This window comes from Papaver somniferum, chromosome 7 (assembly GCF_003573695.1).
Source record: "Papaver somniferum cultivar HN1 chromosome 7, ASM357369v1, whole genome shotgun sequence".
NCBI lineage: Eukaryota > Viridiplantae > Streptophyta > Magnoliopsida > Ranunculales > Papaveraceae > Papaver > Papaver somniferum.
The window spans coordinates 4436922-4459547 of NC_039364.1; the positions used below are offsets into that span (position 1 = coordinate 4436922).

Genomic DNA, 22626 nt, shown 5'->3' on the forward strand with positions numbered 1-22626 from the left:
CTGAACAAAAAAAATCTCAGAACTCACAATTTTTTTCTCCTAATTAATTTCATGCAATTGAAGATGATTATGAATGATTTGAGTCGATGGGTTTTTATAATTGAAGAAGATGATGATTGATTTCCCCTAAATGTTGAACTTTTTGGGTTATTCTCCTCTTCTGCTTCACTTTCTTCTCTCTGTAGTCGCACCATCAGATGTGATATTCGAATCATTCCTATGTTACCTCAAAACCCTTTTTCGGGTTTCCATTTAATCTCATTACCAGGGGGTTAGTCCTCGGGAGAGTTGACTGTATTTTGAATCTTGAGATTTTGAGAGAGTTTGAAAAAGTATTGGGAGTTTGAGAGAGTTTGGTGTTTTTGAGTTCAGGGAGTTTGGAGGAGTGTAGGGAGTTTGAGAGAGTTTATTAGAGGGAGTTTGAGAGAGTTTGGGAGAGTTTGAGAGAGTTCATTCCTAACTCATTTTCTTTAATAAATAAAAGAAACAACAAATCCTCATTTACAAGTAAAAATGATCTTTAATAAAAAAAATGATCCTATCACTTTATCAATGATATGTTATTGTTGTGCAACGAGATGATTTTTTTTCTTTTTTTTTCATTTTTAACGGTCTACGTACAATTCTTTCACATGGAAATATGAACTAAGCCATATTGACCATAAACATTTTTGATTTTGTCCCAACAATATTGCTTCGAATAAATACTGAAACTGTTAATGACAAGTTGAAATACAGAAAAATTTCACTAAAAGGATATCACCAGAAATAAGAAAAATGTATAGCAGTGAACCATGCACAGTATGCACATCTAATGGTCAGCAGTCCGGAATCGATCATACAAGATGAATGTAATCTAATGAAAGAAACTGGGCACATATCTGATAAAACACAAGCATATTTTATTTATAAAATTTACATTTTTCGTAACAAGCACTTCACTTGTGGATATCTCTTGGATACATCTCCTAGTCTCTGTCTATGATGTCTGGAATCTAAAGAGATAAGGAATGGGGGTGGATGCAAAAGAGACAGTTAACTACACTATCTAACGGGATTAAACTACCAACAAGAAAAGAAAATCCACAATATGTTGTGCAGTACCTACCAATTCCTTGGTCTGTTATACTCTACTGACTCGTATTCCAAAGGCACTTGAATGTTCCAATTCCTTGAATGTTGTGTTCATATTACCATTCAAATTTAAATCTCTTTTACATTCATTTTAAGGCGTCCGGTAGGCATGCTTTGTAGGTCTCACCAAGCAATGAGTCAATCTTAATTGACAAAATCCCACAAGAAAAATGGAGCTGACAAGATGAAAAAAAGCATACCTGAAGAAGCGTTTCCTCCTCCACCTATATGTAGATATATTTTTTTTTGACCAAACTCCTTCCAAATCTCTACTCTTTTGTGAGATTTGTGTACAGACAAAAATACACCATCAACTCTTCAAAACTCCCCAGAACAATCAAATTCCTAGTATTTTAGGTTTTACCACTAACATGGAGTTTAAGAGCTTTTTTCATACTCTCTCATGACTAACGGGTAAAAACCCAACTACACTCAAATTCCCCGACTCCCTTGAGGACTAACATCCTGACAATTTTCTTATTTATCGATGACCTAGATTTCGATTTTGGCTTTTTGATTGACAAGTTTATTTGTGTTTGTTACAGTTATCTGCGAAAATAGGGAAGATGATCTATTACTAGCTTCCTTAAATCGAGTTTGCTAGCCAGGTTATGGCGAGTCTAATCTGGTGGAGGAGATATTAACACGATGTTGTTTATGAATCTATTTTAGCTACTTCAATTGATCTCTGTACCCAAATTTATCTCCGAATGCCAAGTGATTCTGGTAAGAGTTTGGACTCAAAAACTCCTCTCTTTTTACTGTTGGTGCAATTGAATGTTTTTTTTATTTGGGTTAGATTGAAATTATAATTGGAATTAGTGGCCATTTTGGATTACTAGATTTGGGTTCGTTTTTGTCTTAAGCTTTGCATGGTTATGTTCGATTTTGGATTTATTAGATTTTCATCCATTCTTGTTGGGGGAAATTGGGGCTTAACATTGGGAAAAGATAAGAATTTTGGTGGGGTGATCAGTGATATACTTGTGCAATTGGGTAGTAAATTAGAGTTTGGTCCAAAAGCCTTCAAGTATATTAACAAAATTCATATTTATGAGAGTTTTTTCAAGGAAACCTTGAACATCTTTGAGAACATAACTCACTGCCAGAAGTGAAATTGACGTGCAGCATAAAAGCTGAATAACACAAGAAATTTATGAAGTCTTTGGCAGATGCAATTCTTTCTGATATGTCAAGCCACCTTTCTTTTTTCTCTTGTGCATTCTTAGACATAAATCCTAGGAGATAGAGGTAGCAAAGAGTGAAACTAAGGTTTGCATAACGTTGCAGGAAAGTGATGGAAGGTGCTCACTGGTGATTCCAAATCTCCTGTTTCTGGAAAGGATTCTAGCCATCGAGAAGAACGGGAACATTAGAGTCCTGCTGCCGTCTAAAGGTACAAAAATCTTTTGGAATGATGATTTCAATTTCACCATCTCTTGGAATGTGGATGAAATATACACCATCTATTGCAGTGGCGGGACGAGAAAATGAATATTGGGGTGGCTTGAAAACAAACTGGTTTGATTTGGGTTGGCTTAGGCCTAATATTTGGGCTTGATTTGTTATAAACAAACACAATTACACTACAAAAGAACGATTTTTTGGGACCATGATTTTTTTTTTTGGGGACCACGGTTCTATTGTTAGTAAGACATTTAAAAGTAAATCTATGTGACCCCTTATCTAGATATTTATATTAATACCTAAACTACCCTCCTGATTTATTTTGGGTAATGATTAGTGAAATCATTAGTGAAATGATTAAGCTAAAGAAGTAGAATTATTGAGAGAGTAAATTTAGAGAAGATGAAGAAGAAAAACATGGAAAATATTATTTTTTTTGAGTACACTAATCTTGAGTATTCAAGTGATGATTCAATTGATGATAGCACATCTGAATCTTCATCTCCTTCCTCTCCTAGAGTGTTTGTTAATCTTCACAATGATCTGGGTATGAGTTATTTCTTAGATGGTGATTGTATTCTTCCCCAAACTCAATCTCAAGATGAAAACGATGGATTTTCCAACCACAACCAGAGGAAGAGCATTTGGGTTATCAGATATGCTTCAAACTTAGATAATGTTAGTTTAATTGCTCCAAACATTCAAACAATTGATTTTTTTTTAGATTTAGGCCAGTTCGGTTACCATATGTCAAGAACATGTAACCGAACACACCTGAAAGTGTAGTTCGGTTATGTTTTCCAAATAGGCAGGTTACCGAACTCGCTCGTTAATGGAGGTTTTGGTCGTACAGTGTAATGTTCGGTTTGCCCGCAATGTAACCCAACTTTAGGGTCTAGAAGTTCGGTTGCGTTGCAAACAATAACTAACCGAACTTTACGTGAAAATAAAATTTTACCAACTGTACATAGTTCGGTTGGTACGCAAAGTTCATACCAACCAACTGTTCAACCGAACTTTACGTTAAAAAAATTTATTCCAAGTGTAAGAAGTTCGGTTAGTTCGCAAAATTTAATCCAAAAGTGTATATGACCGAACTACCGATAAAAAAAAATCAAAGTTACAATGCTATATTCGGTTACCTAGTATAAAATGGTAGGTAACCGAACTTTGAACTTAACTATTTATTTGGGTACATCTTGTGTGTTCGGTTACATATCAAATTGCTCTACCAACCGAACTTAAAGTTCGGTGATATCCTTATTGTGCGAAGGAACCGAACTTATGGACTTATGATGTTCTAATACAAGGAGTTCGGTTAAAAGTATTTTTTGCGAATTAACCAAACTCTGAGTTCTGTTAAGAAAAATTAATTCGTGATAACCGAACTTTTTGCAACGAAACCGAACGTTTTGCGACGTAACCGAACTAAAAGTTCGGCTGAGACTTGTTTTTTGCGACGTAACCGAACTTTTCTCTGAAAAAAAACCTCCGTTAAACCTCTCTGCAACTTCCATTTTCAACTCATTTTGATGATTACTTCTCATTTATTCAACCAAAAACGAATGACAAGTAATGGGTTTGTGAGAATATCTTTGTTAATGTTTAAATTAAGCTATATAGAGAGATGGTGGTGGTTGGTGGTGGTGGTAATCGAATGTGGTGGTGGTAATCAGTGGTTGGTGGTGCTGATAATCAGAGGTGGGTGATAATCAGAGTGTGGTGGTGGTAATCTGTGGTTGGTGGTGGTGATAATCGGAGGTGGTGGTGGTAATCGGCGGTGGTAGTGGGAGAAGGTGGTGGTTATTAGATTTGTTTTAAATTAAATTAGGTTAAAGACAGTTTAGTCATTTCAATATTTAGGACACTTCATATAACTATAAGGAAGGTGGTCTAATAAAACCATGATCCCCTTTAAAAAATCATGGTCCCTAAAAAATCATTCCTATAAAATGTAATGTTTTTTTGGACTTTGGGCTGGCTTAAGCCCAAGTCTCTACATAGATCCGTCCCTGTTGTTCGATACATTCTTCTCATGGTAAAATCACCACCAACTTGAATAAAGAAATGAGCATTTCTTTTCTTAGATTAGATATGGAATATGCTTTGGGTGCTTGAAACCACACAGAACTTTGGTGATATAAGGGGCACATCCAACTTTCTTGTTTACCTATTAATTATCTCACGTGCTTGAGACTAAGCAAATGCATTTGATTCAATTATTTATTTCTGCCGTGACTGTATAAGAGGTGCTAGCTTACAGAACTAACATGGCCCATATTTAACTCTTCCTCTCCATTTTGGTTCCGTGAGATGGGTGGTGCAAATGACAAAATTAATGAACGCTCCCACAACTGACCTTAGTTCTCTTGACTGCCAGTAACTAACTCTCACCGTCTTAGGTGTCGTGAACTGCAGCATCGGCGCTTTTAGTAGCAAAGGCCACTTTAGCTTGTAACTTCGCCGTTTACAATACAGGTGTATCTTAATGTTTGTGAAATGCATGTTGTTTGGTATATATCGTCATTGTCTATGCAATGGAATCAGCACTACAGTACTCTTCATTTAACTTTGTTGAATTTGAGAAGTTACATCTTGTCGCATTAATTTTATTGTGTGTCTATATTTACCAATATAGTAGGTGGAAAGAACTGGTCAGCTGCATCTTCACTTAAATTGCCGAAACTGGCCAACAATTTATGTCCCTTTGTCTACAGCGTCATTCGCAAGGCTTTGGAGTCTCTCACCATGCCCTGGCATATACATTTTGCACCCATTTCATACTTTCCAGCTAATGAAGGACCCTGCATTAGCTGTTATTGGTTAAGGCATCAAAATTAGTAGCCTCAAGATAATGTAGAATTCAGGAATCAAAATCTGAAATGCACTGTTACTTAGAACTTGTGAATCTGAACTGTGAGCTAAATTTTCTTTTAGTGCTTTAACTTTTAACTTTCGTAATAGTGTACCAACTAAATCTATGTTAAGAAGCTCCAACCTTGTTTACACTCAGCAGCACATACTTTTTTGGACAATTAGAAACAGAATGTTTTTACTATGACTGTGATTATGACTTTTAAGACTCTAGATGGGTGTTAGATAATATCAAAGTTCATTTTTGTAAGTGCTACTCTTGTGTGCAGAACAACGAAGAAGATGAAGAAGCTTGGAAGAAGCCACTTGGTGCAACACTCAAGCATTTGGGTCTATTTGCTAGTGCATCTGCCAGGAATTACTGTCGACAATGTTACCATCAGGTTAACATCAGGTAGAAAGAGTAAAGAAGTTTACCATCTTTGTCAGCCAATAAGATATGCAACATTCTCAAGCAAACTCTTGTATTGATCTCAAAGGCCAGAAATGTTACTCTCTTTGATTCTTTCCGTGATTTCGTCCGTTGGAGCAACTGCAGTGGACGAGCAAACCTATAATTATGGTCCAGGGACGAGACGCAACGGGACGGAGTAAAGACTAAAATCTGGACCAAAATCAAATTCCAGACCATATTTGGTCTGGGACCAAGACCAAAACTATATATAGTGGAGCGGATGTATAATCACCGTTTGTCATCGGGCGTGTATATAATCTACGCCTGTTGTGAAACGTACGTAAAGTCACCGCCCCATAAAGAGGCGTGTATATAAGTTACGCCCGGTCCATGCGTTGATAAAATGTTCGCCCGTTGGGACGTTGCTAAAGTTTACGCCCCACGTCAGGCGTTCATAAAATTAACGCCCCATTCAGACGAAGATTATACAAATGCCCCATCCCGGCGTTGATATTCTTAACGCCCCATGCCAGGCGTATATATAGTTAATGCCCCAGCCCGGCGTTGATATTGTTAACGCCCCACGCCAGGCGTATATATAGTTAACGCCCCAGACAGGCGTTGATATAATTAACAAACATGATCTTTTATGTCCTACCGTATTTCAACATTAAGTTGTGCGGTCTTAATTTAGGAGATTAATATTAGGAAGAAGAAAATTCGCACAACATCCCTCAGGAATTCAGCAATTGGTGTTCGCAATTGTTAATATCTTAATAATGATACTTTATATATCCTTTTAGGATCGATGGGAAAAACCAAATTAATTGGCTTATATGATTCTTTTAAAGAAAATAAAGATATTATTTTCTTTGTTAAGGAATCCATGGTTTCCCGTAAGAAATGGAAATCAATGTTTTATTAGCAGAAAAAAAAACCATGATTGGTAACAGTTTGTTTGTCTAAACGATTATCGTTAAACTACGAGGAAAAAAAATGGCTTAAGTTTCTTAAAATGCCAATTTTAAAATCTCCTTCCGTAGAATTGATGGAAAAATGCAATACCAGTTCTCGTTTGTACGATTCATGAAAGTCGCATTAACGGAGCAAGAAAAAAAAGTATTGTCCTATTAGACATCGCATAGGGAGACCATTTTGTGGTTAAACTGATGGTTTCTTGTAAAGAAACTAGAAATAACCCGTACCGTAACGGCACGTCATGAGACGATATAATATTTGGTCATAATGATTCAAATAATACTATAAGGTATGATAAACTTATTTTGATCCATGAGAACTTTTAGTTATGAAATCATGATATTTGTCACAAAATAATTATAAATTGGTACTGCTTTGATTTGATCTGTGATAAATGTATAAGTATTTATTTACCCCAGTCTTTTAAATGTTGGTGGTGCACGTTCAGGAATAACTACCATATGTATCCTCCTCTGTTTGAAGACCCTAATTTTAGCTTTGAATAGGACATAATTTGTGTTTTATTTACTCCATAATTTAAATACGGAACTTGGCAAGGTTTAGGATTCTAGTACTAACAAATCCTTCGGGTTTATGAACCCATGCACTCTAGATCTTGCACGGTAATTATGACACCTAAAAGTTTCCACTAAACATTGAAAACACGAGTTGTCAAATAAAATCGACACTGGAACATAAAAAGGTACTCAACTGTAATCTTTGTGCACCTTTATTTCAAAGCACAGTTAGTTTACATTTGCTCAACATCAGACTCTATTAGAATTAACATGCATACATTATTGTTCGAATTTTCTCTTGATAGTACCTTATCATATTTAACTGGTTGCCAAACGAATTTTCTTTTTCTTTCTACGTGGATAAAGATTCTAATGTTGTTCTTTCTTTATAGTTTGATGAATGATGCTAATTTATTACTGACAATAAGTCTTTATTTATTTATTTTTGTCACATTTAATGTTTTCTTATGATCATAATGATGAGTAAATCTAATCAATGTATATTTATAACTGAAGGAGTTACAATCTTACATCGTCGGATATCTTTGATTGGGATGAGACTGGGATGGTCGGATGCAACGTTTGTCTCTTAAAATGTTATCCGACCGTGCAAGCTCAAAAATCCCTTCTATTTTGTATTGTAGATATAAACCGGATAAAAAAAATCACATGATCTTTTTCCAATGGACAAAGATACCAATTAAATTGGACGTAGGTTTTTCAACCATGCATGTGAATAACTACCGTGAAGGTAATCAATCTGCGATAAAAGTGATAAAGGTGTTGATGGTGATAAAGGTTGCGTACAAGGATGATTTCGGATGGGAATGGACTAATGGTATGTATGACGGTGAAACCAGTGTTGTATTTGAATCTAAACAAAGGCACCAAGCCACCAACACATTTTTTTCACAAACTTTCTGCCTATGTTACCGACAACTTTGCGTACGTACTATAGAGTTCCACACGTGCGCTTAGATCCACGGCTATTGGCAAACGTTTAAGCAATCATTTTCTTTACACAAAGCAGTTGTGGCGCAAGTCAATCTGAGAGATTTTGTGTGTTAAAAACTTATATGCATCATCCACCGTTTTCTTTAAGACCTTAAGCAAAATGAAGTAGCCACTAGGTCTAGATCTATGATATGTATAGCATGTCCATCACAGACATGCTGGAGAACCAACGTACTCCCAGCAGGAGAAAAACTAATCACATTGAGAAACACTTAGCAGACACGAATACATCATAATGTCAAATCAAAATTTTGATTTTTACTGTTGCAAGGAAGATGACTAAAACATATTATTCAGTATAAAATAAAACTCTAATCTTCTTATACATATCATTGTGTATTGACCATATGAGTCAAACATCAATAACACAAAGATCATGAGATAAAGAGAAAGAGGAAATTGAAAAGAAAAAATGTTTTTCTAAAAGTCAAAAGACACATCCATTGTAAAAATAATTAAATTAGCTAGTAGAGCAACGTGCATGATAACATTTTATAAACAGAGAATATAGAGAAGGAGACATAAAATAAAGGGGAAAAAGAGAGAGAAAATTCCATTCATCGGTGTGTAATACAAAGTTTTAGTATCCTATTTTTAGCGTTTACATACTTGGTTCCCAAGTAATAGGGTTCCACTAAAGTGGACATCTATATAATAAACTGCAGTTTATAACACTCCTCCTAGATGACCACTATATCTAAGCTATTTGTCTCATTAAAACCTTATCAGGAAAATTCGAAGGGAAAAAACCTGATTGAGGGGAAAAGAATACAATTATGAGAAACAGAGAATATGGAGAAGAAGACACAAAATAAAGGGGAAAAAGAGGGAGAGAAATTTCATTCATCTGTGTGTAATACAAAGGTTTAGTACCCTATTTATAGCGTTTACATACTTGGTTCCCAAGTAATAGGGTTCTACTAAAGTGGACATCTATATAATAAATTGTCGTTTATAACACTCCCTCTAGATGACCGATGTATCTAAGCTAATTGCCTCATTAAAACCTTATCAGGAAAATCCGAAGGGAAAAACCTGATTGAAGGGAAAAGAGTACAATTATTAGAAAACTTAAATATAATTGGACATGCATATGTTGCCTCATTAAAACCTTGACAAGGAAAAACCTAGTGGGACAAAGCCTTGGCGAAGAAAAAAGAGTACAACGTGATAGTCCAGTAAAATACAATTTAAATATTTGTTTGCAAATCTTCGAGTCGACACTTCCCAATTTCGATAAACGAACTTCTTGAATGCTGGAGATATCAATGCTTTGGTGAGAAATCTGCCAGTTGATGAAGTCTTATTTTGTGTTAGTCTTATAATAGTTGTGTTCTCGAGTCATCATGTTTATTTCAATACAGTAAGTAACTGTGTCTTGGATTGCTAATTTCTTGGAGATGATTTGCAGAAATAGTTGATGTTGTTTCTTCAAAAAAGTGTCAAGATAGGAAAACCTTATCATACGTGAATAAAAATCGTACTTGTGAGAAGGAAATCTAAATTCTTAGGAGATGACTAAGTTGTTTTGGTTTAATCAAATGTTGGCATCCACTAAATAACAAAAATTGATATAACTCCCCCTTGGATGACAATCATGTTGAATTAAATTTCCTCACTAAAAACTGTTAGAGCAATGCTCGGTCGAACTCGCATGCATTGCTATCTCAAGCATGTTTGCCAATGTTAGTGATCAAAACTATGAGTCTTGATTTCTAGCCTATTTAGATGTCTCGGAACTAGGACATAGATTGTGTAGTTGAGCTTTAGACTTCACGATGTTCGTCTCTTGAAGAAGAAGAACTACTAAGGGGAGCTTGTGGAACTTCATCAACAAAAGGTATGCGGAGACTGAAACTTATCTATCACTTGGAAAGTCTATTTCTACTCTATCTTCTATATTGACACATAAGTCGTGTTACGATATAGTTTTCTATTATACACATTTGAGATTTCGAGCTGAGTTTATCTCGCTTATATATTTCTCGTAATATGTGTTGGCAAGCTTTCGCTTCGGCCAAATTCATCTTACATTCATGACGAAAGCCCGAATAAGATCATATGAAAATTTCCGAGTTACATCTTACATGGTTTGTGTGATAAAATCATTTGGTGTTGTCTTGGAATGTTTCATTATGATAATTTTAATAACTTGAAAATCGTTTTGACGAAAAATAGTTTGTCAACAACAACTATATAACGTCCTCTAAGAAAGTTTCAATGATTGAAATAAAGATTTTAAATCATGTAACCATGTTTGATATAAGAATAGTGTGTTAATCACATTAGTGTACAAGTCCAAAACCGGGAACCTGAAGTATGCGTACCCATACGCGTACTGGTGGTTACTGATGTCTGGGCAAGTACGCACACGTACGCATATCGGCGGAAAGTTCACGTCCGTGAAAATCTGCTGGAGTTTGGAATTTGTTGAAGTATGCTCACCAGTACGCGTACTGGCGTAACAAAACTCAAGTCCGGCTACTCAAGTATGCGTACCCGTTTTCGTACTTGAGTGGGTTACTTTCTAAAATCAGTTGTGTACATGGACTTAAACATTTATATAATAAGGAATGCAATCTTTGTAAACCGTGGCTATAATGTTCATGAATTGATTCGAGTGAATCAAACCGATTTTGTTCTTATATACTTCTATGAGAATATAGCAATTGAACGACTCTTTAACTAGTTTCATTTGAGTCATTTGAACTAGTTGTAGATAAGATGAATGTGGTTGATATGAGAGCTATCATATGGCTAACTTCGGTTGCCCATTGTTGAGCCAACATGGACGTACACGTTTGGGTATGGTTACATAAACCTAAATGAGGGTACATTTCATTTGTGTGTAACAAGCTAAGTTCGATCTAACGGTTGAAAGATATTAGCTTGGTTATATCAGGTTTTTTATCTAACGAGGAATATTGAATGCTTTATTACCAAGCACTACACGAAATCCAGGATTTTCTAACGCCTGGATTTCCAACATTTTTTTTCCCTAACGTTAATTTGACGTTATTAACCTTCCAACGTTTTTTTAACGTTAGCTTAATTAGGATTCGTTAGGGAATAAACCTAACTTTATGTACATTTACATTCCTATCCCTCCATAATTATTCCATCTTACTCTTTTACCCTCGATAATTGCGAGCCCCACCCAGTATATTACTCTTTTACCCTTGATAATTGCAATCCCCTCCCCACCTAGTATTACTGTAGCAGTCTATTAACAGTTTCCCTTTTTAATCTTAACGATTTCTTTTTTAATACAACTCTTCACTTTAATTATCAAAATCAGAAAACAGAAAACAAAACATCAAAATTATTAAAAACATGAGAGAGGAAATTTGCTAAGTCTAGTCATTCTTTTCTCAGTTCTCAAACAACATCGTTTCTTCCATTAAAAGTGTTTCTGAACAAAAAAAATCTCAGAACTCACAATTTTTTTCTCCTAATTAATTTCATGCAATTGAAGATGATTATGAATGATTTGAGTCGATGGGTTTTTATAATGAATTGAAGATGATGATTGATTTCCCCTAAATGTTGAACTTTTTGGGTTATTCTCCTCTTCTGCTTCACTTTCTTCTCTCTGTAGTCGCACCATCAGATGTGATATTCGAATCATTCCTATGTTACCTCAAAACCCTTTTTCGGGTTTCCATTTAATCTCATTACCAGGGGGTTAGTCCTCGGGAGAGTTGACTGTATTTTGAATCTTGAGATTTTGAGAGAGTTTGAAAAAGTATTGGGAGTTTGAGAGAGTTTGGTGTTTTTGAGTTCAGGGAGTTTGGAGGAGTGTAGGGAGTTTGAGAGAGTTTATTAGAGGGAGTTTGAGAGAGTTTGGGAGAGTTTGAGAGAGTTCATTCCTAACTCATTTTCTTTAATAAATAAAAGAAACAACAAATCCTCATTTACAAGTAAAAATGATCTTTAATAAAAAAATGATCCTATCACTTTATCAATGATATGTTATTGTTGTGCAACGAGATGATTTTTTTTCTTTTTTTTTCATTTTTAACGGTCTACGTACAATTCTTTCACATGGAAATATGAACTAAGCCATATTGACCATAAACATTTTTGATTTTGTCCCAACAATATTGCTTCGAATAAATACTGAAACTGTTAATGACAAGTTGAAATACAGAAAAATTTCACTAAAAGGATATCACCAGAAATAAGAAAAATGTATAGCAGTGAACCATGCACAGTATGCACATCTAATGGTCAGCAGTCCGGAATCGATCATACAAGATGAATGTAATCTAATGAAAGAAACTGGGCACATATCTGATAAAACACAAGCATATTTTATTTATAAAATTTACATTTTTCGTAACAAGCACTTCACTTGTGGATATCTCTTGGATACATCTCCTAGTCTCTGTCTATGATGTCTGGAATCTAAAGAGATAAGGAATGGGGGTGGATGCAAAAGAGACAGTTAACTACACTATCTAACGGGATTAAACTACCAACAAGAAAAGAAAATCCACAATATGTTGTGCAGTACCTACCAATTCCTTGGTCTGTTATACTCTACTGACTCGTATTCCAAAGGCACTTGAATGTTCCAATTCCTTGAATGTTGTGTTCATATTACCATTCAAATTTAAATCTCTTTTACATTCATTTTAAGGCGTCCGGTAGGCATGCTTTGTAGGTCTCACCAAGCAATGAGTCAATCTTAATTGACAAAATCCCACAAGAAAAATGGAGCTGACAAGATGAAAAAAAGCATACCTGAAGAAGCGTTTCCTCCTCCACCTATATGTAGATATATTTTTTTTGACCAAACTCCTTCCAAATCTCTACTCTTTTGTGAGATTTGTGTACAGACAAAAATACACCATCAACTCTTCAAAACTCCCCAGAACAATCAAATTCCTAGTATTTTAGGTTTTACCACTAACATGGAGTTTAAGAGCTTTTTTCATACTCTCTCATGACTAACGGGTAAAAACCCAACTACACTCAAATTCCCCGACTCCCTTGAGGACTAACATCCTGACAATTTTCTTATTTATCGATGACCTAGATTTCGATTTTGGCTTTTTGATTGACAAGTTTATTTGTGTTTGTTACAGTTATCTGCGAAAATAGGGAAGATGATCTATTACTAGCTTCCTTAAATCGAGTTTGCTAGCCAGGTTATGGCGAGTCTAATCTGGTGGAGGAGATATTAACACGATGTTGTTTATGAATCTATTTTAGCTACTTCAATTGATCTCTGTACCCAAATTTATCTCCGAATGCCAAGTGATTCTGGTAAGAGTTTGGACTCAAAAACTCCTCTCTTTTTACTGTTGGTGCAATTGAATGTTTTTTTTATTTGGGTTAGATTGAAATTATAATTGGAATTAGTGGCCATTTTGGATTACTAGATTTGGGTTCGTTTTTGTCTTAAGCTTTGCATGGTTATGTTCGATTTTGGATTTATTAGATTTTCATCCATTCTTGTTGGGGGAAATTGGGGCTTAACATTGGGAAAAGATAAGAATTTTGGTGGGGTGATCAGTGATATACTTGTGCAATTGGGTAGTAAATTAGAGTTTGGTCCAAAAGCCTTCAAGTATATTAACAAAATTCATATTTATGAGAGTTTTTTCAAGGAAACCTTGAACATCTTTGAGAACATAACTCACTGCCAGAAGTGAAATTGACGTGCAGCATAAAAGCTGAATAACACAAGAAATTTATGAAGTCTTTGGCAGATGCAATTCTTTCTGATATGTCAAGCCACCTTTCTTTTTTCTCTTGTGCATTCTTAGACATAAATCCTAGGAGATAGAGGTAGCAAAGAGTGAAACTAAGGTTTGCATAACGTTGCAGGAAAGTGATGGAAGGTGCTCACTGGTGATTCCAAATCTCCTGTTTCTGGAAAGGATTCTAGCCATCGAGAAGAACGGGAACATTAGAGTCCTGCTGCCGTCTAAAGGTACAAAAATCTTTTGGAATGATGATTTCAATTTCACCATCTCTTGGAATGTGGATGAAATATACACCATCTATTGCAGTGGCGGGACGAGAAAATGAATATTGGGGTGGCTTGAAAACAAACTGGTTTGATTTGGGTTGGCTTAGGCCTAATATTTGGGCTTGATTTGTTATAAACAAACACAATTACACTACAAAAGAACGATTTTTTGGGACCATGATTTTTTTTTTTGGGGACCATTCTATTGTTAGTAAGACATTTAAAAGTAAATCTATGTGACCCCTTATCTAGATATTTATATTAATACCTAAACTACCCTCCTGATTTATTTTGGGTAATGATTAGTGAAATCATTAGTGAAATGATTAAGCTAAAGAAGTAGAATTATTGAGAGAGTAAATTTAGAGAAGATGAGAAGAAAAACATGGAAAATATTATTTTTTTGAGTACACATCTTGAGTATTCAAGTGATGATTCAATTGATGATAGCACATCTGAATCTTCATCTCCTTCCTCTCCTAGAGTGTTTGTTAATCTTCACAATGATCTGGGTATGAGTTATTTCTTAGATGGTGATTGTATTCTTCCCCAAACTCAATCTCAAGATGAAAACGATGGATTTTCCAACCACAACCAGAGGAAGAGCATTTGGGTTATCAGATATGCTTCAAACTTAGATAATGTTAGTTTAATTGCTCCAAACATTCAAACAATTGATTTTTTTTGTAGATTTAGGCCAGTTCGGTTACCATATGTCAAGAACATGTAACCGAACACACCTGAAAGTGTAGTTCGGTTATGTTTTCCAAATAGGCAGGTTACCGAACTCGCTCGTTAATGGAGGTTTTGGTCGTACAGTGTAATGTTCGGTTTGCCCGCAATGTAACCCAACTTTAGGGTCTAGAAGTTCGGTTGCGTTGCAAACAATAACTAACCGAACTTTACGTGAAAAAAAATTTTACCAACTGTACATAGTTCGGTTGGTACGCAAAGTTAACCAACTGTTCAACCGAACTTACGTTAAAAAATTTATTCCAAGTGTAAGAAGTTCGGTTAGTTCGCAAAATTTAATCCAAAGTGTATATGACCGAACTCACCGATAAAAAAAAAAATCAAAGTTACAATGCTATATTCGGTTACCTAGTATAAAATGGTAGGTACCGAACTTTGAACTTAACTATTTTTTGGGTACATCTTGTGTGTTCGGTTACATATCAAATTGCTCTACCAACCGAACTTAAAGTTCGTGATCCTTATTGTGCGAAGGAACCGAACTTATGGACTTATGTTGTTCTAATACAAGGAGTTCGGTTAAAAGTATTTTTTGCGAATTAACCGAACTCTGAGTTCTGTTAAGAAAAAATTAATTCGTGATAACCGAACTTTTTGCAACGAAACCGAACGTTTTGCGACGTAACCGAACTAAAGTTCGGCTGACTTGTTTTTTGCGACGTAACCGAACTTTTCTCTGAAAAAAAACCTCCATTAACCTCTCTGCAACTTCCATTTTCAACTCATTTTGATGATTACTTCTCATTTATCACCAAAACGAATGACAAGTAATGGGTTTGTGAGAATATCTTTGTTAATGTTTAAATTAAGCTATATATTAGATAGGTGGTGGTTGGTGGTGGTGGTAATCGAGGTGGTGGTGGTAATCAGTGGTTGGTGGTGCTGATAATCAGAGGTGGGTGATAATCAGAGGTGGTGGTGGTGGTAATCTGGTGGTGGTTGGTGGTGTGCTGATAAATCGGAGGTGATGTGGGGTAATCGGCGGTGGTAGTGGAGAAGATGGTGGTTATTAGATTTTGTTTTAAATTAAATTAGGTTAAAGACAGTTTAGTCATTTCAATATTTTAGGACACTTCATATAACTAAGGAAGGTGGTCTAATAAACCATGATCCCTTTAAAAAAAAAATCATGGTCCTAAAAAATCATTCCTATAAAATGTAATGTTTTTTTTCTTTGGGCTGGCTTAAGCCCAAGTCTCTACATAGATCCGTCCCTGTTGTTCGATACATTCTTCTCATGGTAAAATCACCACCAACTTGAATAAAGAAATGAGCATTTCTTTTCTTAGATTAGATATGGAATGCTTTGGGTGCTTGAAACCACACACAGAACTTTGGTGATATAAGGGGCACATCCAACTTTCTTGTTTACCTATTAATTCTCACGTGCTTGAGACTAAGCAAATGCATTTGATTCAATTATTTATTTCTGCCGTGACTGTATAAGTGGTGCTAGCTTACAGAACTAACATGGCCCATATTTAACTCTTCCTCTCCATTTTGGTTCCGTGAGATGGGTGGTGCAAATGACAAAATTAATGAACGCTCCCACAACTGACCTTAGTTCTCTTGACTGCCAGTACTAACTCTCACCGTCTTAGGTGTCGTGAACTGCAGCTCGGCGCTTTTAGTAGCAAAGGCCACTTGTAACTTCTTCGCCGTTTACAATACAGGTGTATCTTAATGTTTGTGAAATGCATGTTGTTTGGTATATATCGTCATTGTCTATGCAATGGAATCAGCACTACAGTACTCTTCATTTAACTTTGTTGAATTTGAGAAGTTACATCTTGTCGCATTAATTTTATTGTGTATCTATATTTACCAATATAGGTGGAAAGACTGTCAGCTGCATCTTCACTTAAATTGCCGAAACTGGCCAACAATTTATGTCCCTTTGTCTACAGCGTCATTCGCAAGGCTTTGGAGTCTCTCACCACCCCTGGGCATATACATTTTGCACCCATTTCATACTTTCCAGCTAATGAAGGACCCTGCATTAGCTGTTATTGGTTAAGGCATCAAAATGTAGAGCCTCAAGATAATGTAGAATTCAGGAATCAAAATCTGAAATGCACTGTTACTTAGAACTTGTGAATCTGAACTGGCTAAATTTTCTTTTAGTGCTTTAACTTTTAACTTTCGTAATAGTGTACCAACTAAATCTATGTTAAGAAGCTCCAACCTTGTTTACACTCAGCAGCACATACTTTTTGGACAATTAGAAACAGAATGTTTTTACTATGACGTGATTATGACTTTTAAGACTCTAGATGGGTGTTAGATATATCAAAGTTCATTTTTGTAAGTGCTACTCTTGTGTGCAGAACAACGAAGAAATGAAGAAGCTTGGAAGAAGCCACTTGGTGCAACACTCAGCATTTGGGTCTATTTGCTAGTGCATCTGCCAGGAATTACTGTCGACAATGTTACCATCATTAACATCAGGTAGAAAGAGTAAAGAAGTTTACCATCTTTGTCAGCCAATAAGAATGCAACATTCTCAAGCAAACTCTTGTATTGATCTCAAAGGCCAGAAATGTTACTCTCTTTGATTCTTTCCGTGATTTCGTCCGTTAGAGCAACTGCAGTGGACGAGCAAACCTATAATTAGGTCCAGGGACGAGACGCAACGGGACGGAGTAAAGACTAAAATCTGGACCAAAATCAAATTCCAGACCATATTTGGTCTGGGACCAAGACCAAAACTATATATAGTGGAGCGGATGTATAATCACCGTTTGTCATCGGGCGTGTATATAATCTACGCCTGTTGTGAAACGTACGTAAAGTCACCGCCCCATAAAGAGGCGTGTATATAAGTTACGCCCGGTTCAGGCGTTGCTAAATGTTCGCCCGTTGGGACGTTGCTAAAGTTTACGCCCCACGCAGGCGTTCATAAAATTAACGCCCCATTCAGACGAAGATTATACAAACGCCCCAGCCCGGCGTTGATATTGTTAACGCCCCACGCCAGGCGTATATATAGTTAACGCCCCATCCCGGCGTTGATATTGTTAACGCCCCACCCAGGCGTATATATAGTTAACGCCCCAGCCGGCGTTGATATATTAACGCCCCACGCCAGGCGTTTATATAGTTAACGCCCCATCCCGGCGTTGATATAGTTAACGCCCCACTCCAGGCGTATATATAGTTAACGCCCCAGCCCGGCGTTTATGTTAACGCCCCACGCCAGGCGTTTTATAGTTAACGCCTGTTGTTGAGCGGACTTAATAGCTCCGCCCCAAGCTTGAGTTTAAAAAAAAAAATACTTAGACAAAATTGATTTTGAAATTTTTTTATACCGTTGGTAATTCGAACGTTGAAGAAAATGGAACGTTGGATAATTTGGAACGTTGGAAAGTTTGGAAGACATTTTGGAACGTTGAAAATTTCGGAAGAAACACCTATATATACACATGAGATCCTGTGACATTTTCCCACGACTAATACTTCAAACTATCTATCACACCAATAAGAAGAAATATTATTTCTGCTTTCAAATCATTTGGAAAATTTTCACGGATTCGCTTACAATGGCACCAAGAGTAGCACGAGGTCCAAATTTTACGACAATCGAAGATGTAACAATGTGTAAAATTCATTTATCTATATCTCAAGATTCTAGTGTTGGAGCTGATCAATCAGAGGCGACGTTGTGGACTCGTATCAAGGATGATATTGAACTTCATTTACCTAATAATCCAGAGCGGTCTTGGAGTTCTTGGCAAAAACGATATCAGGGAATAAGTAAAGATGTGGCGTTATTTTCGGCAAAAGAGGCAGAAGTTGAAGGTGAATATCATACTGGATGGGGTCCTGAAAAGAAGGTAAGCATTCTTGATTTTTCGAACAATTGTTTTCTAATATTTAATAAGCGCCCATGTACTTAAGTGTTTTTAAAAACATTAACAGCTTGAAGAAGTTAACAAGAGGTTCAAGGAATGCAACGATGGGAAAAAATTTAAGCACGAAGAGTGCTACCCAATTGTGTTAGAAAATATAAAATATAATCGGCGATCGACTTTTGTATTCGATACGACGCATGATTTGGACACTTATGAGAATAACGAGGAAGATGATGAAGGACCGCAAACAACAACTCAAGGAGAGACCGGTAACGACACAGATGGGGGAGACATAGAGAACACATATCTTCGTAAGATGGGGAAAAAAGCAGCAAAAAGATTGAAGAAAACAGGGAGAGAGAAATCCAGTCACCAAGAGGAATTGATGGGAATAATTATTAAAGAACAACAAAATTTCAATACTCATTACCAAGCACAATCAAGATTCAAGATGGAACAAAGAGCAGCAGAGTTTGCAGCAAAACAAGCTGAACATGCGGCAAAAATAGCCAAGCAAGCTGAAGACGACGAATTTCGCATCATTATGATGGATCTTCAAAAAATGGATCCTGTACAACAAGAGTACTTCCAACTTCGCAGGGCGGAGATAGTTCGGAATAGAAGAAACCAATCTTAACACAAAGGCGGAATAGTTCAAACCTTAATTATTTCTCCTATTTAGTGATTAGTAGTATTATTAGTATTATTATGTTTTAAATTTCTTATTATCTGAACAATTAGCATTATTATTATGTAATTTTTGGATTTTAAATTTACTTCCGTTGATTTGAATTAAATTTCTACTTTTTTGAAACATACGACCTTAATTAAAACTTGAGGATGTTTACATACAAAGAGATAATAGAACGTACAGCAAAATCATTTGGGAAAACTTGAGGATGATTACCAAATTTAACATAGAAAGGAAATGACAAACGACAATTTTTAATTCCCATATTCTGCCCATATATATTCGATCAAGTCATCACGCAAGCGAATATGTGCATCTTTGTTACGCATTGCACGTCGGCGTTGCTGAGCTCTAATTTGGGAAAACTCGTCACTATTGCCTCTTAATATATTAACCGGTGCTGCGTTGCTACGTTGTTCATAAACATGTGGCCAGTCACCGGGTAGACGCTCATCCTCGACTATCATATTATAAGATAATACAAGTTTTCATGATATAGGCAAGCACATCTGGATTCCACATTCTTGCAGGTTGTTTGATGATTCCAAATTGTTGTTGAAGTACACCAAATCCCCGTTCAACATCTTTTCTTGCACCCTCTTGCATCGATGAAAATATTTCCTTTTTCCTACCAACCGGATGTTTAATGGCCATAATAATAGTAGGAATCTCTGGGTATATTCCATCACCTAGATAATACGGCATATCATATGAATGTCCGTTCACCTCATAGCTCACCGGCGGTGCTTTTCCTGTTACAAGACTTCGAAAAACATATGAACGGTTCATAACATTAATATCGTTGTTAGAGCCGGGCATACCAAAAAAAGCATGCCAAAACCATAGGTCATACGACACCACTGCCTCCAACACGATACTTTCGCTCCCTTTATACGCGGTGTAAGCCCCAGATTCTGCCGACGGACATTTATCCCATTTCCAATGCATGCAATCTAGACTACCCAGCATCCCAGGAAATCCCCGGTCTTTGTTTTGTTGCTTGAGCAACAGTTCAATATCACCAGCCGTTGGTTCACGCAAATATTCTTTCCCATACACATTCACAATCGTCTTACAGAACCTACGAGTAGCTTCCAGCACAGTTGTTTCTCCTATGCGTAAGTACTCGTCTATTGCATCTGCCGCACATCCGTAAGCTAACATTCGTACTGCTGCTGTTACTTTTTGATGAGGGTTTAATCCTAAAACTCCACAAGCATCGGGATTTTGAACAAAATATCTGTTTTCATTGGTAACACCTTCCACTATCCGGTTAAACAATTGTCGACGCATTCTAAATCTTCTGCGAAAAACACTGGGTGGTTGATTTGGGTACGGAGAGAAATAGTCGTTCCATAGAAGTTCAGCCCCTGACTCACGATCTCTTGGTATTCTGATACGAGTTTGAGGCCATTTTGAATTTGTAACAAGGACTCCCAAACTAACGGCCATGTTATTTTGCATAATTGCTATTGCATCATCATCCGAGGAATAAAAACTACTATTAGAAGAAGAAGATGAAGAAGAAACAGAAGAGCAATAATGAGCGGTTTTATCATAGTGTTCCATTACTATATGAAGCAGAAGAGATGTATTGTTATTCATATATTGAGTGAAACCAGTCTTTAATTTATAACCCATTTTCAAGAGCATTAAAAAAACCAAAAATAGATATTTTTTTGGGTTCACGCAAATGTGTTTTCCAAAAAAGATAAAGTGTTTGTCAGTGACCTGATATGACAATACTATATATGATATGACTATACTATATATGATATGACTATACTATATAAGATAAGAAAAGATAACTCCAAAGACAGGTCATCTAAATAGTCATAACAAATTAACCCTTCATATTATCATTATCCGAAGTCGACGATCTTGGTGCCATAAAAGGCATGTGCGTTCTCGCATAGGTATTGACCGAGGACATTGTTGAAGCTGATCCTTGATTCATACAACTCCAAACTTGTGATGGCATTGTTTGGGAAAAGGAACCGTATCCAAGGGGAGGTTGGACAGTGTGCGGCATACAGAAAAGAGATAGTTGTTGCTGCAAATCAACGTTCGCATTATTTAGCCTTTGTATTTCTGCTTCTTTCGACATGATAACGTCCATCCTCTCCTTCGTTTGTTTTAATGTAAATTCGCGAAATTGTTGATTAAAATCAGCATTTTCTTGAAATAATGTGTAAGCTTCATGCTGTCAAGAAAAAATAAAATACATAAGTACAAATATACCAACAAAAATCGAACGCACAATAAAAAGTCGAAAGTACACTTACGTGGGATAATAGATGTGGAGGAGGGATATGTACATGTTCAGCAGGTTGTTTAATTGGTTCCGTATACAAGTCACCGACATACCCATATGTATGGGCTTCCCAAATAGGATGAGTCACATAATCTTTGTAGTTGGTTACCATTCTCCAGTATTGTAAATATATATCATAATCTTTAACAACTTGCACTATCTCTGTTGCATCGACCAAACCTTCTTTTTTTAGGCGTTCGGCTTGAATATTGCCAATATCCCATAAATGTATGTAGTCTTATAGGAACAGCGAAAGTACAATGGTTTTGCCGCCAACACCTTTCACCAAGATACATGTTGTGCTGTGCAGTTAGAAAGGGAATAAGAATTTAGTAAGTATGTTAAATAGAAAAAAAGTATGTTATATAATAAAATTTAATTATTAACTCACAATGCCCATGTAAGAAAATATATATCTCGAGTCTGATAGCCGCGTAGCCGTGCATCCCATATCAGATGCAAGAACTTCTCTGTATGATTCCCATGGGCGCCATGTCACTTGTTCAGCAGTAAGCTTACTCAGTAAATCCCTACAACGGAAAATATCATTTGTATTCTTCGGTACATTCCATTTAGAAGATACGGGCCATTTTTGTTCTGTACTCGCCTCTGGGATTTCTGGTCGACATATGCCCAGGTATTCGTACTCCCAAAACTACTCCATCAAAATAATTAGCCAATTTAATAACTTAGCAACAAAATAAACAATGAGAGGAAA

At 36.2% G+C, this 22626-nt stretch overlaps 1 long non-coding RNA gene across 1 annotated transcript; it reads left to right on the forward strand.

The window, feature by feature from the left end:
- The first annotated feature begins 1674 nt into the window (after positions 1-1674).
- On the forward strand, positions 1675-5901 carry LOC113293051. The gene is made up of 3 exons (XR_003332024.1): positions 1675-1860; positions 2425-2530; positions 5685-5901. It is a non-coding gene; the product is annotated as an uncharacterized LOC113293051 (long non-coding RNA).
- The last annotated feature ends 16725 nt before the right edge of the window (positions 5902-22626 follow it).